General features: G+C 42.2%; 1 long non-coding RNA gene across 1 annotated transcript; it reads left to right on the top strand.

Annotated features, from left to right (window-relative positions):
• The first annotated feature begins 881 nt into the window (after positions 1 to 881).
• Positions 882 to 7,573, top strand: LOC118937295. The gene is made up of 3 exons (XR_005034539.1): positions 882 to 981; positions 5,579 to 5,845; positions 5,955 to 7,573. It is a non-coding gene; the product is annotated as an uncharacterized LOC118937295 (long non-coding RNA).
• The last annotated feature ends 4,263 nt before the right edge of the window (positions 7,574 to 11,836 follow it).

The raw sequence follows: 11,836 nt of genomic DNA, 5'->3' as shown, positions 1-11,836 counted from the left end.
ACCGACCTCTCTCCCTACCGACCTCTCTCTCTACCGACTACCAACCTCTCTCTACCGACCTCTCTCCCTACCGACCTCTCTCCCTACCGACTACCGACCTCTCTCCCTACCGACTACCGACCTCTCTCCATACACCTTTATAAATAAATGTGATTGATTGTCCCTGAACACTGATCCTAGGTAAGTTTAATGCCAAGAGCTAGTAGTTGTCCATAAACAAGTCCCTAAACACTGACACAACTAAGATTTAATGTCGGAGTTCCCAAGGTTTGCAACTTTGTTTCCTTACCACAATACTAACGAGTATTGTGATACTTCTATCGTCCAGTCCCTACTCAAAAACTGAAGATATTTGCATCCAACAGCCGTATTGGGTTGATGCAAATAAATGAGTGCCACATGCAGACCATGTTTCACATGATATTGATTTCAAATCATTTCTTGACTTATTTATTACCATTTGTCTTAAACTTTCCCCCTCTCTTTCTCTTAGTGATGCATAGCTCAGTCATTCCTAAGATTCATGCCAATCAAAAATCAGGCCATATACATTCATTATCTATTCCTCCATACCGTGACTCAACAGAAGAGGCTATATTCTGCATGTCTGTCATATGTTACCTGATAGGAGAAGAAGTCTGTTTCAGGAGAAATCATAATGATCTACACCTCAAGCCCTGCTATATCAGGTTAACTTTCACACTGTGTCATTCTCAAGACATTCCACCAGACCAGGAGTGACCAACTCTTCTTCTGCAAAGCTACAGGGTGTGCAGGCTTTTGCTCCAGCCCTGCTCTAATATACTTAATTCCAAGCAGCTGCTCATCAGGACATTAATTAGCAGAATCAGGTGTGTTCTAATGGGCCAGGCTAAAGCATGCATATCCAGTGGCTCTCCAGGAGAAGAGTTGGCCCATGCTAAATGTAGGGCTTGTTTTCTGATTCATGGTAGTCTTGTGGAAGTGCAGAGCAATGCCCTGGTAAGTTACTGTTACTGACTGCAAAGTCAATTCTGAGATTGTGTCAGTCCGAATGAAACAGGCTCCTCTTCAACAAGTCGGAGGCACAGGACATACTACTCACCCCTTTGACCAGGCTCCCGAGACTCAAAAAGAAAAAGGTGGCGTAAGAGGCCGACGTGCGGTCACACTGGCCAAACTTCGTCGGCGAGTACATAAACCGCCTCAACCCTCCTTTCTTTCTATTGGCGAACATACAATCACCGGAGAACAAACTTTATATGTACTCCTGACATGTCCTCCAGGATCTCATCGATGGTGGGGATGGGGTGTCGCTCCTGCACAACAGCTTCATTTGCTCTGCGCATGCCAACACATACTCTGTCACCGGTTTTCTTGTGTACTACAACTAATGGGGACACCCATGGTGTAGATCCATTCACTTTCTCAATAACATCCATGTCCTCTAGCTCATTCGTCTTCACTTCAGCTAGCTTCCTGACACTGAATGGTATTTTGCGTACTGGCTGTGCAACGGGTGTGACAGTCTCATCTACATTAATTCCTAACTGGAAGCCTTTCAGTTTTGCCAGCCCTGTATTCCTCCTGAAGTGCAGCATTGAATGTCTGTGTCATCACCTTGAACTGAGTTTTTGTGCCTTTGGCCCTACAGTATGTGCAAAATGCCAATAGCAACTGCTGATTTCTTTCCCAGTACAGATATCTGTGCATCTTTCACAACTAGAATGTCTGCAGTGACTGACTGAGAACAACTGCTGTAATGTTGGCAGTGAACAGGCCCTCAACTGCTAATGGTTGTTTTGAACCATATGGGTAAAGTCTATTGGATTTTGGTTTCAATTGCACGTTGCATTTGCTCTGCAAATGACTGAATGTTGCTATGCCCACAATATTACAGCTAGCCCCAGAGTCAATTAACACGTTAACTAGCTGGCCATTGACTAATAACTGCATTTCAGCATCATCAGTACTGCTGTTAAGTGTGAACACTTGTTCATCATTGTCATTGTCTGGTTTGTCATTTTGTGTCGCAGGTGTGATTGTGACTTGATTTACATTGAGTTTTGTCTTTGTCCTGCACATTTTGGAGGAATGTCTGTCTTTGCCACATTTGTTGCATTGTTTACCTTGTGTGATGGAACATGCCTGACCAGTATGGCCCTCCTGGCCACATCTGAAGCATTTAACCACTTGGTCATCATTAGATGGCTTGCCTTTGTTGGATGAAGAAAATATTGCTTTCCTTTTTCTCCATTTTGTTCCATTCCTGTCTGGGTTGTTTTTGTTCACTTTTCCCCTGTTGAATTGCATTGACATTGTCTTTCCATTCTGGCCGCCTGCTGGTCAACATCCTCCATTGCTCTTGCTATATCCATTAGAGCCATGAGAGTGAGGTTTCTCTCCCGCAGAAACCATTTGCGCACCTGTTTGAGTGACACTTGTCAATCACTTCATCCCTTAGGAAATCATCTTTGAAATCTCCATAATCACATGTAGCAGCCAACTGTTTTAGTCTGCTCACAAATGTGTCCACTGATTCCCCCTGCACCTGTTCAGCTTTCCTAAACAAATGTCTCTCGTAGGGAATGTTTTTTTTGTGGAGTGAAGTACTCGTTTAGCTTGTCAGTGCGTAGTCCTTGTCTTCCCCCGTGTCATCTAACGTGGTGAATATATCCTGCACGTCCGAACCTCGCAAGTCCAATAAAAGAGCTTGTTTTCGTGCTGCATCTTTGACTCCTGAAGCAGTGATGAACAGTTTGAAACTATTAATCCATTTTGCCCATCGCAAACCAACACTGACTGGGTCAGAATGCACATCAAACAGCGGGAGAGAAGGTAAGCTCAGTGCTGTTATTCAGCACGCTTGTTTGCTGTTTAGCTTACTTTACTGAATGACTTGGCTAGGAATCATTGACTTCCACTTTATTTCTCGTTCACCAATTATAGCACCACTAGGTGTCACTAATACACTACAGTTATGACACTAAATGTTTGATGTCTCAAAACAATTCAATGTTGTCTTAGTAACGTCAATGTTCAAGTGTGTTTCCTATCTCTCCACCTGCGACCGATATTGTGTTTTTGCATCTATCGGTGTTTGACGCGAAGATGATGTTGTCGGCCTGATAAGGTCAGGCTCGAGCGGCGCTGTTCATGACGTCAGAAAATTGGAAACACGAATGTTTGAATGTGAAAAATATATTTAAACATGCCTGGCTATCCAATAAGAGTGCAATTGCGGGCCACAATTCGGGGCGCAAGCTTGTTCAAAGCATGTGAATGCACACAACTCTTTGTTTCGAGTTTACAAGCCATATTTTCAGTTTCCGATGTGTCATAAAGTCAGACAACCAATGATGATGTATATAAACCCTGGATTATTGATGCCATCTATTGGCCATTGAGAGGCTTTGAAGTCACCAGTTGGCCGTATTGACCACTCCCCGGTGGGAGCAGTCCTCCATAGGAATGAATGGAATTCTACAGTATTTCAATTAAATGTTTCAAAGACAAAATTGCATGTCTTTAAGTATTTTTGTTGCTAATGTTACTGTCCCCACTACAACAATCTCTAAAAAATGATACTTTAAAGAAAATGTTTTTATATATACTGTATATATAATATTGATTTATTTTATGTTTAGCTCACATAATATAATTTAAAAGTATGCATTAAGGTCTCTAATAGAATAAATGTGGTAAAATGAATGTAGACATTAATACATGCATTTCTATAACTTCCTAAATATATTTTACAGCGGTGGGGGAGAGCCAAGATGGAAGCACCATGGTGGCATCAACACAGCACCCCCTATAAGTCATCTAGTGTATATATAAAACATTGCGGCCTGACATACAGAGCACAATCAGGGCAGCAGTTTTGCATTGAAATTCATTTCAATATTTACGGAACAATTCATTAATTTCAAATAGGCTGCACTTTCTACAGTTACTGCTAGGGTTCAGAATTGTGGTTTCCTATATTTTTTTGATGATTGGCCATGTCACTCAACTGGTCACAAAGTATCTAAGTGGTTTAAAGTATTCCATGACTTGACATGGAAATGTATATGATAACAATGTATGTGATAATCAGACAGGACTAGCACATGTTTTTTATATTGCCCGCTAGAGGTCAGTCATGCTCTAGTCTAGACAGAGCTCTGGAGACAGTCCTGTACGGTCAGCATGACACTGACTTCATCCCAACTGCAGGGCAGCAGATTTTAACCTGAGACAGTTTTGAATGTCCAGACAGATCATGAGAACAAAAAGGAATCCCATATTGCTTCTAATTCGGTGAACCCCTATATGAGCACTTTTGCCTGAGCGCTGAAGACTGGGTAGCTCCCAAAACTCTGTAACGTGGACAGAACCTCATAGGCCAACAGGTGCCTGGACAACGTGGGTGAAACATCTCCATGTGCACAGCTATCTCTGAAGTTGGTGTGATAGTCCGGGCCATCATTGTTGACCGTGTGGTAAACAGATGCCTTACCATGGCAGAGGCTGCCAGATTAGTTCACCCCAATCTGAAAATATTTAATGTCAATTCGTTCATGAGGACATTTCGGGAAGAAAGCTATTGTGGGGCAGCAGGTAGTCTAGTGGTTAGAGCATTGGGCTATGTAACTGAAAGGTTGCTGGATCAAATCGCTGAGCTGACAAGGTAAAAATATGTTCTTCTGCCCCTGAACAAGGCAGTTCCCCAGTAGGCCATTATTGTAAGTAAGAATTTGTTAACTGACTAGCCTAGTTAAATAAAGGTAATATAAAAAATGCTTTACCAAGTACCTCAATGGACCGTAAAGGTAATCACTCTACAAACTATCATCACTGTGCCCTTAAGGAAATCACAAATATTATGGACACATTAGAAATAGTGGATATTTAGAGACTAAAAAACCCTGACCTAGTGAGATGGAGGAGACTTAATCAAGCTAGTCGTCTTGACTACTTTCTTGTCTCTTTCTCTCTTGCATTAGTTTGAACCTTTTTGGGATAGGGGGCAGCATTTTCACTTTTGGATGAATACCGTGCCCAGAGTGAACTGCCTCCTACTCTGTCCCAGATACTAATATATGCATATTATTATTAGTATTGGATAGAAAACACTCTGAAGTTTCTAAAACTGTTTGAATGATGTCTGTGAGCATAACAGAAGTCATATGGCAGGCGAAAACCTGAGAAAAATCCAACCAGGAAGTGAGACATCTGAGGTTTGTAGTTTTTCAAAGCTTGGCCTATCGAATACACATTGCGATATGGATGAGTTTGCACTTCCTAGGGCTTCCACTAGATGTCAACCGTCTTTAGAAACTGGTTTGAGGATTCTACTATAAAGGAGGGGCTCATGAGACCTCTTTGAGTCAGTGGTCTGGCAGAGAGCCTCTGTCTCATGACGCGCGCTCCCAACAGAGTTACCTCTCGTTTGGCATGCATCCCACATTTTTGGGGGTTTACCCCACCAAGATTTATATGCTAAAATTGCCACTGATTACATTTACAGTAAATTACATTAAAATATGTATGTAATTGTACAAAACGTGTTACAGTATTCTTCCTGTATGATCTACTGACAGTATACTTTGTTCAGAATTGACTGAAGACCCCATGATGGTGGCTGTGTGCTGACCGACAAGCAGTGGTGGAAATGGTGAGGGCCAGGAATGACATACAACTGTCTGAAAAAAAGCAGGCCATTGAGGACAATGATGACACCTTTGCCAATATTGCATCCATCAGCCTACCACCAATCACCCGCCTTTTGAAGAGGCACCAGGTATCTATGAAACACATTTACCTGGTGCCTTTTGAGAGAAACATCAACCGGGTGAAACAACTCTGGGCAGAGTGTGTTCAGGTACAGCACTATATACTGTTTTACTGTTACCATTTGATGCACATGCTACTTCAAAATATCATATTGTAACTATACGGTCAAAAATAACTAACCAAAATATATATTTTAGAGGGTGATGGTGCTTGATGCTGCTGTGAACCATCACAATAATGTTTCTGTTGATGAAGCGGGCTTCAACCTGGCCAAAACTCAGTAACGTGGGCGGAACCGCATTGGCCAACGGGCGACCGTCCAAGTACCTGGGGAAACATCTCCATGTGCACAGCAATCTCTGAAGTTGGTGTGTTAGGATGTAAGCCGTTGGATCCTATAACACTGCACACCTCATTGTGTTTCTCAATTAAATTGAGCAGGCCTGTCAAGGTGAAGGGGTTACATATGTCATTGTGTGGGATAATGTCAGGTTCCACTATGCAGAGGTGGTTCAGGTGTAACCGGTGCTATACTGCTCCACTGTAACTCTGCGTTGTGTGTGGTTGATTGAGACTATAGACGTCGACTTTGGAGATCAGGTTGTTTTAATTCAGCAGAATTCACCCTCTGCATCTTGAATCCAAAAGAAAATAAAGCACTTATAGAACACATATGTTCTGCGAATCAACACCTCTTTCTACAACTGATGCACAATACAAGGGACTGGGATCATTCGAGGAGCTAGCCATCGTTCACACATACAATAGCCTGCTAATACCATAGCTAGCTATTAACCACATGTTGAATTCAGAATGTTAATATCATCCTGAAAAGTACAATTACAAGTGCATCTTAACAATACCATCCACTTATGAGTAACATCTAAATATACAACATTATTCATGAACAAAACTCTTGTGTGTGACTTTGTACTTAAAGGAAACAAACTTTTTTGAAGATGACAGAAAAAACATGCTTACCTCTCATAGTGTATCAAAATGATTTGAGCACGCAAGGCAAAGCGTAAGTACACACTCCCCTACTCCCAGGATGCAGGCATGCATAATAACAAATCAACATGCCATATTAATATATGAACCTGGTTAAAGTATTTCACAGCTGTTACACATGCATAGTTTCGGGCCCATCCCTGATTCATGGCCCATAAACCTGCCTACATACTCTCCTTTCCTCAACCGTATTGAGGATTTTTTTGCAGCATAAAGATGGAAGGTGTACAATCGCCATCCCCATGAACGTGCCACCCTCCTCCTGGTCATGGATGAGGCATGCAACAACATCAACGCAGACCAATGTCAAGTGTATTGCCTAATGTGAAAACTGTGTAATCTACTGTAATTTACAGTGCTGTCGCATATTACTTTCAGCATTGTAAGAGTGATTTGAAACATGTTCTGTATCTTGGATTGTTTGCTATTGGATAAACTAGTTAAAACAACTATATTAAAAAGACATTATGTGGTGTTTGTAACGGAGACGCAGAGAGTCAGGAAGCAGGTGCAGTCTGAGTTTAATCGGAACAAACATGGAGTTAATACAAAAATAGAAGTAGAGTCTAAACAGGATGCAATACTACCTAATGGGTGATACAACGGAGTGCTGGATAAAGGGGAAGTAATCAGGGTGATGATGAAGTCCAGGTGTGCCTCATGATGGGTTGCCAGGACCGGTGGTTCGCAGCGGAGCAGGGGAAGTAGACGTGACAGTGTTGGTGATTAAACCAATGTTCTCATTACATTTTACAATACACGTATACTTTGAATCAATGGTTGTGTGGTGAAAGCTGCCCACGAACAAAATGACAGGCACAATGCACAATGACAGGTTTTTAATGAAAGATTGGCTGCGTTACAAGTGTGACCAGTTTGGCATTTTGTATTAAGAGCTGTGAAAATGTACCACATACTTGTGAAAATAGCTGGCCATACAGGACCATAAATTAATGCCTAGGCTTCTGCTCAGCAGGCTAACACAGTTTTCTGATGCATAGACTACCCGGGTTAGTGAGAGTAAACTAAAGCTCTGTTTACATCCTCAGACAAAGGAGCTCATGCATGTTTCATCACCAGCACATTGTTCAATTTGTCCATGTGTAACACCATGTGTATCACCGCCTGGTATGGCAACTGCTTGGCATCTGACCGTATGGCGCTACAGAGGGTAGTGCGTACGGCCCAGTACATCCCTAGGGCCAAGCATGCTGTCATCCAGGACCTATATACCAGGCGGTGTCAGAGGAAGACTCCAGTCACCCATCTCATAGACTGTTTTCTCTGCTACCGCACGGAAAGCGGTACCGGAGCGCCAAGTCTAGGACCAAAAGGTTACTTAACAGCTTCTACCCCCAAGCCATAAGACTGCTGAACAATTAATCAAATGGCCACCGGACTATTTACATTGACCCCCCCCCCCCCCTTCCATTTGTTTTGTACACTGCTGCTACTCGCTGTTTATTATCTATGCATAGACACTTCACCCCTACCTACATGTACAAATGACCTCTAACCTGTACCCCCACACATTGACCCAGTACCGGTACTCCCTGTATATAGCCTCGTTATTGTGTTACTTTTTATTTTTTACTTTATTTTATTTGGTAAATAAAAACTCTTCTTGAACTGCACTGTAATAAGGGTTTGTAAGTAAACATTTCTAGGTAAGGTCTGCACTTGTTGTATTTGGTGCATTTAACAAATAAAGTTTGATTTGATAACTATCTTTGCTACTATTTCCTGTCTAATCTGTGTTGACTATTGTAAACTCTCTGTGCATCCTGTCTTGTTGAATTAGAAGTTCTAAATAGGAAAAGTTTTTGCAATTTGACATTAAATGTGAAGCTGCTGCCTCACCACTCATCATTACAACGCATTATAAAGCTTTATAAAATATGCATGTGTGATGATAGTGTGGGCTGGAAGAGTGACTGATAAACGGACACTTTCACCTGTATGAATATTTAAGTATCAGTCAGTCACCCCGAGCAGTTGACCCTCTATTGTCCTTTCTCTCGTTCTGTGGGGAGATATGCCAAGCTCTCTCTCTGCACCACTGAGAGAGAGAGAGAGACAGAGAGAGAGATAAAGTCCTTAAGTGAAAATAATTAAAAGTACTACTTAAATCTGTACTTCACTTCACTATTTATATTTTTTTTTTACTTTTAATGTACTTTTTACTCCATATATTTTCCTTGACACCTAAAAGTACTTGCTTAGCAGGACAGAAAAAAATGGCCCAATTCACACACTCATAAAGAGAGCATCCTTGGTCATCCTTACTGCCTCTGATCTGGCAGACTCACTAAACACAAACGCTTTGTTTGTAAATTCATTTGTAAATGATCTTGTTGGAGTGTACCTCTGGCTATCTGTAAATTCATTTAAAAAACAAGAAAATGGTGCCATCTGGTTTGCTTAATATAAGGAATTTTGAATCATTTATAATTTTACATTTACACTGAGTAAACAAAACATTAAGAACACCTGCTTTTTCCATGACATAGACTGAACAGGTGAATCCAAGTGAAAGCTATGATCCCTTATTGATGTCACTTGTTAAATCCACTTCAATCAGTTTAGATGAAGGGGAGGAGGCAGTTGAAAGAAGGATTGTTAAGCCTTGAGACAATTGAGTCATGGATTGTGTATGTGTGCTATACAGAGGGTATGTTAGTGCCTTTAAACGGGGTATGGTAGTAGGTGCCAGGCATACCAGTTTGTGTCAAGAACTGCAACGCTGCTGGGTGTTTCACCCTTAACAGTTTCCTGTGTGTATCAAAGGACATCCAAACAACTTGACACAACTGTGGGAAGCATTGGAGTCAAAATGGGCCAGCATCCATGTGGAACACATTTCGACACATTGTAGTCCATGCCCCAACAAATTAAGACTGTTCTCAGGGCAAAAGGGGGGGGGGTTCCAACTCAATATTGGGAAGGTGTTCCTAATGCTTGGTATAATCAGTGTATTTTAGCAATAACATTTACTTTTACAACTTTTTTTTTTAAACCAAATACATTTAGACTTAATCAAGCAGTATTTTACTGGGTGACTTTCACTTTTACTTCAGTCATTCTATATTAATGCACTGTATCTTTGCTTTTAATCAAGTATGAAAATTGGGTACTTTTTCCATCCATACTCTCTCTTACTGGAGGTCTTACCTGAGCTGTCACGGACCTCGATACCCACCCAACCATAACACACAATTGACCCTGTATACACTAAACCCTGTTCTATGATCCAATGTGTTCATTAGCAAAGAGTGGTGAAGATTGAAATAATGTTTAAAGTAGCTGACTCTGAATCAGTAGGTAACCAGAGGCCAGCAGCAACTGAACAGCTTGGCCCAGGCCCAGCATTCCACCAATTGACTGGCGGACTGGGGAGTATCTGCGTAGGTAATCAGACACCCAGCACACACAATGCCCCTGAAACACACACACAGACACACACACAGCAGGCAGGTAGAAGGCAGGTAGAGGGGTTTGCGGGGCTGAAGAGTTCATTCCAGCCTGTGTACTGCCACAGAGAGAGGGAGGAGAGACGAAGAAAATAGCTATTCACAACCAGGCAGAGGAGTGGAGACCAGGACCCCCAGACTGAGCCAGACAGAGATAAAGAATTGGCTTACAAAGTATTTAGATCAAACTAAATCATGGGTAGAGAAAAAAGGTGTGTTGAAGCTGGAGGACTCAGAAACACACAGGGTGAGATTGACTGACTGATGGACAGACTGATGAAAGCAGAGAACAGGTGTCTCTAACAGCCTCTACAGGGTGACACAGCTTGACTGACCCATTGTGAGGAAACATTACCCGGACAGTGGTGTTGTCGTTGGGGTTTTTATTTGGTTATTTTTCCTGTGACTCTATATCCCATCAGCATGCAAGGTCTCCCCTGTTCCTCGTTGCGCCACTGTTTTGGCATTCCTCCAGAGGTTACAGCTGACTCTATACAGCCCCTGGACCCGGACCCCTCCCAATCAAGTAGAACCGATCTAGAACCCCCTGTGATGGTGGGACCAGTTCTCTGCCAGCTGGTTCCCAAACCAGACGCCTCTGTAGAACACCAGCCGCATCACAAAACTGTCAGCTGTATCTCTATACACAAGAGAACAAGAACTCTGAATGGTACAAACTCCAACTCCAACGGTCTACCAGCAGGGAGAGAGATCTACATCTTTAAGACCCCTCCGGCTTGCCCTAGCCTGTCAGACAGTCCAGAGGGGGATCCTGAGCTAGTAATGGGTTTAGAGGTTGCGGTAAAGTACCCTATCATCCCCAGACCCTCCCACATTATCAGACAACCCAAGGTATGTTGTGTAGGTTTGCAAAACTTTACTCTATCACTATGTTGGTCTGATTAAGATAACGTTATACTGTTGACATCACCAGGTTTGGGCCATTCTTACAGTTTGATGTTGTTCACCAAGCCACCACAAGGGGGGTCAGTACCCTACCCTTGTATATCAGTTGAGATCACCTTTTCTCCATCAAAATTAAAAACACGTGTAAACACACACACAGCTATCCCCTTGCTTGTAGCTGCAGATAGTGTGTCAGTGACACTGTCTCAGATCCTGTTCTACATGACTGACAATGTCTGACTTGATTCTGTGTTGCATCTGTAGGCAGACACATTACTGTCTCAGTATAGTAGCTAATGTGTTGTCAGTCCTGGGTTTCTTATTTAGTAGGCTACAGTGGATGGTGTGACTATGTGGACTGCAGCCAGCACCGTCATTTGCACATATAGGTTTCATTATTCAAACGCCCTAATTCTCCTCCATTCATCCCCCCCCCCCCCCCCCCCCCCATTCAAGGACTCCAACATTAGTCCCTGAATATTACCTATTTCTTATTTTTCACTGTTATTGATTGGTATGATGTAATTGCGGAAGATATTTTTGCCTAATGTTCACAAATGTTTATTACTGATTGTGTACTGGAAATACATTGAGATGATTCCTGTTAACAATTAATTGTTCATCATTAAGAACACCTACTTAGTTTAGGCCTATCTGTTTGAAGGCCTTTTACCGCTTTCAAGATAACTCAG

This window comes from Oncorhynchus mykiss, chromosome 2 (assembly GCF_013265735.2).
Source record: "Oncorhynchus mykiss isolate Arlee chromosome 2, USDA_OmykA_1.1, whole genome shotgun sequence".
NCBI lineage: Eukaryota > Metazoa > Chordata > Actinopteri > Salmoniformes > Salmonidae > Oncorhynchus > Oncorhynchus mykiss.
The sequence above is the reverse complement of the archived record's forward strand: the minus strand, read 5'-3'. Positions and strand labels throughout refer to the sequence as shown.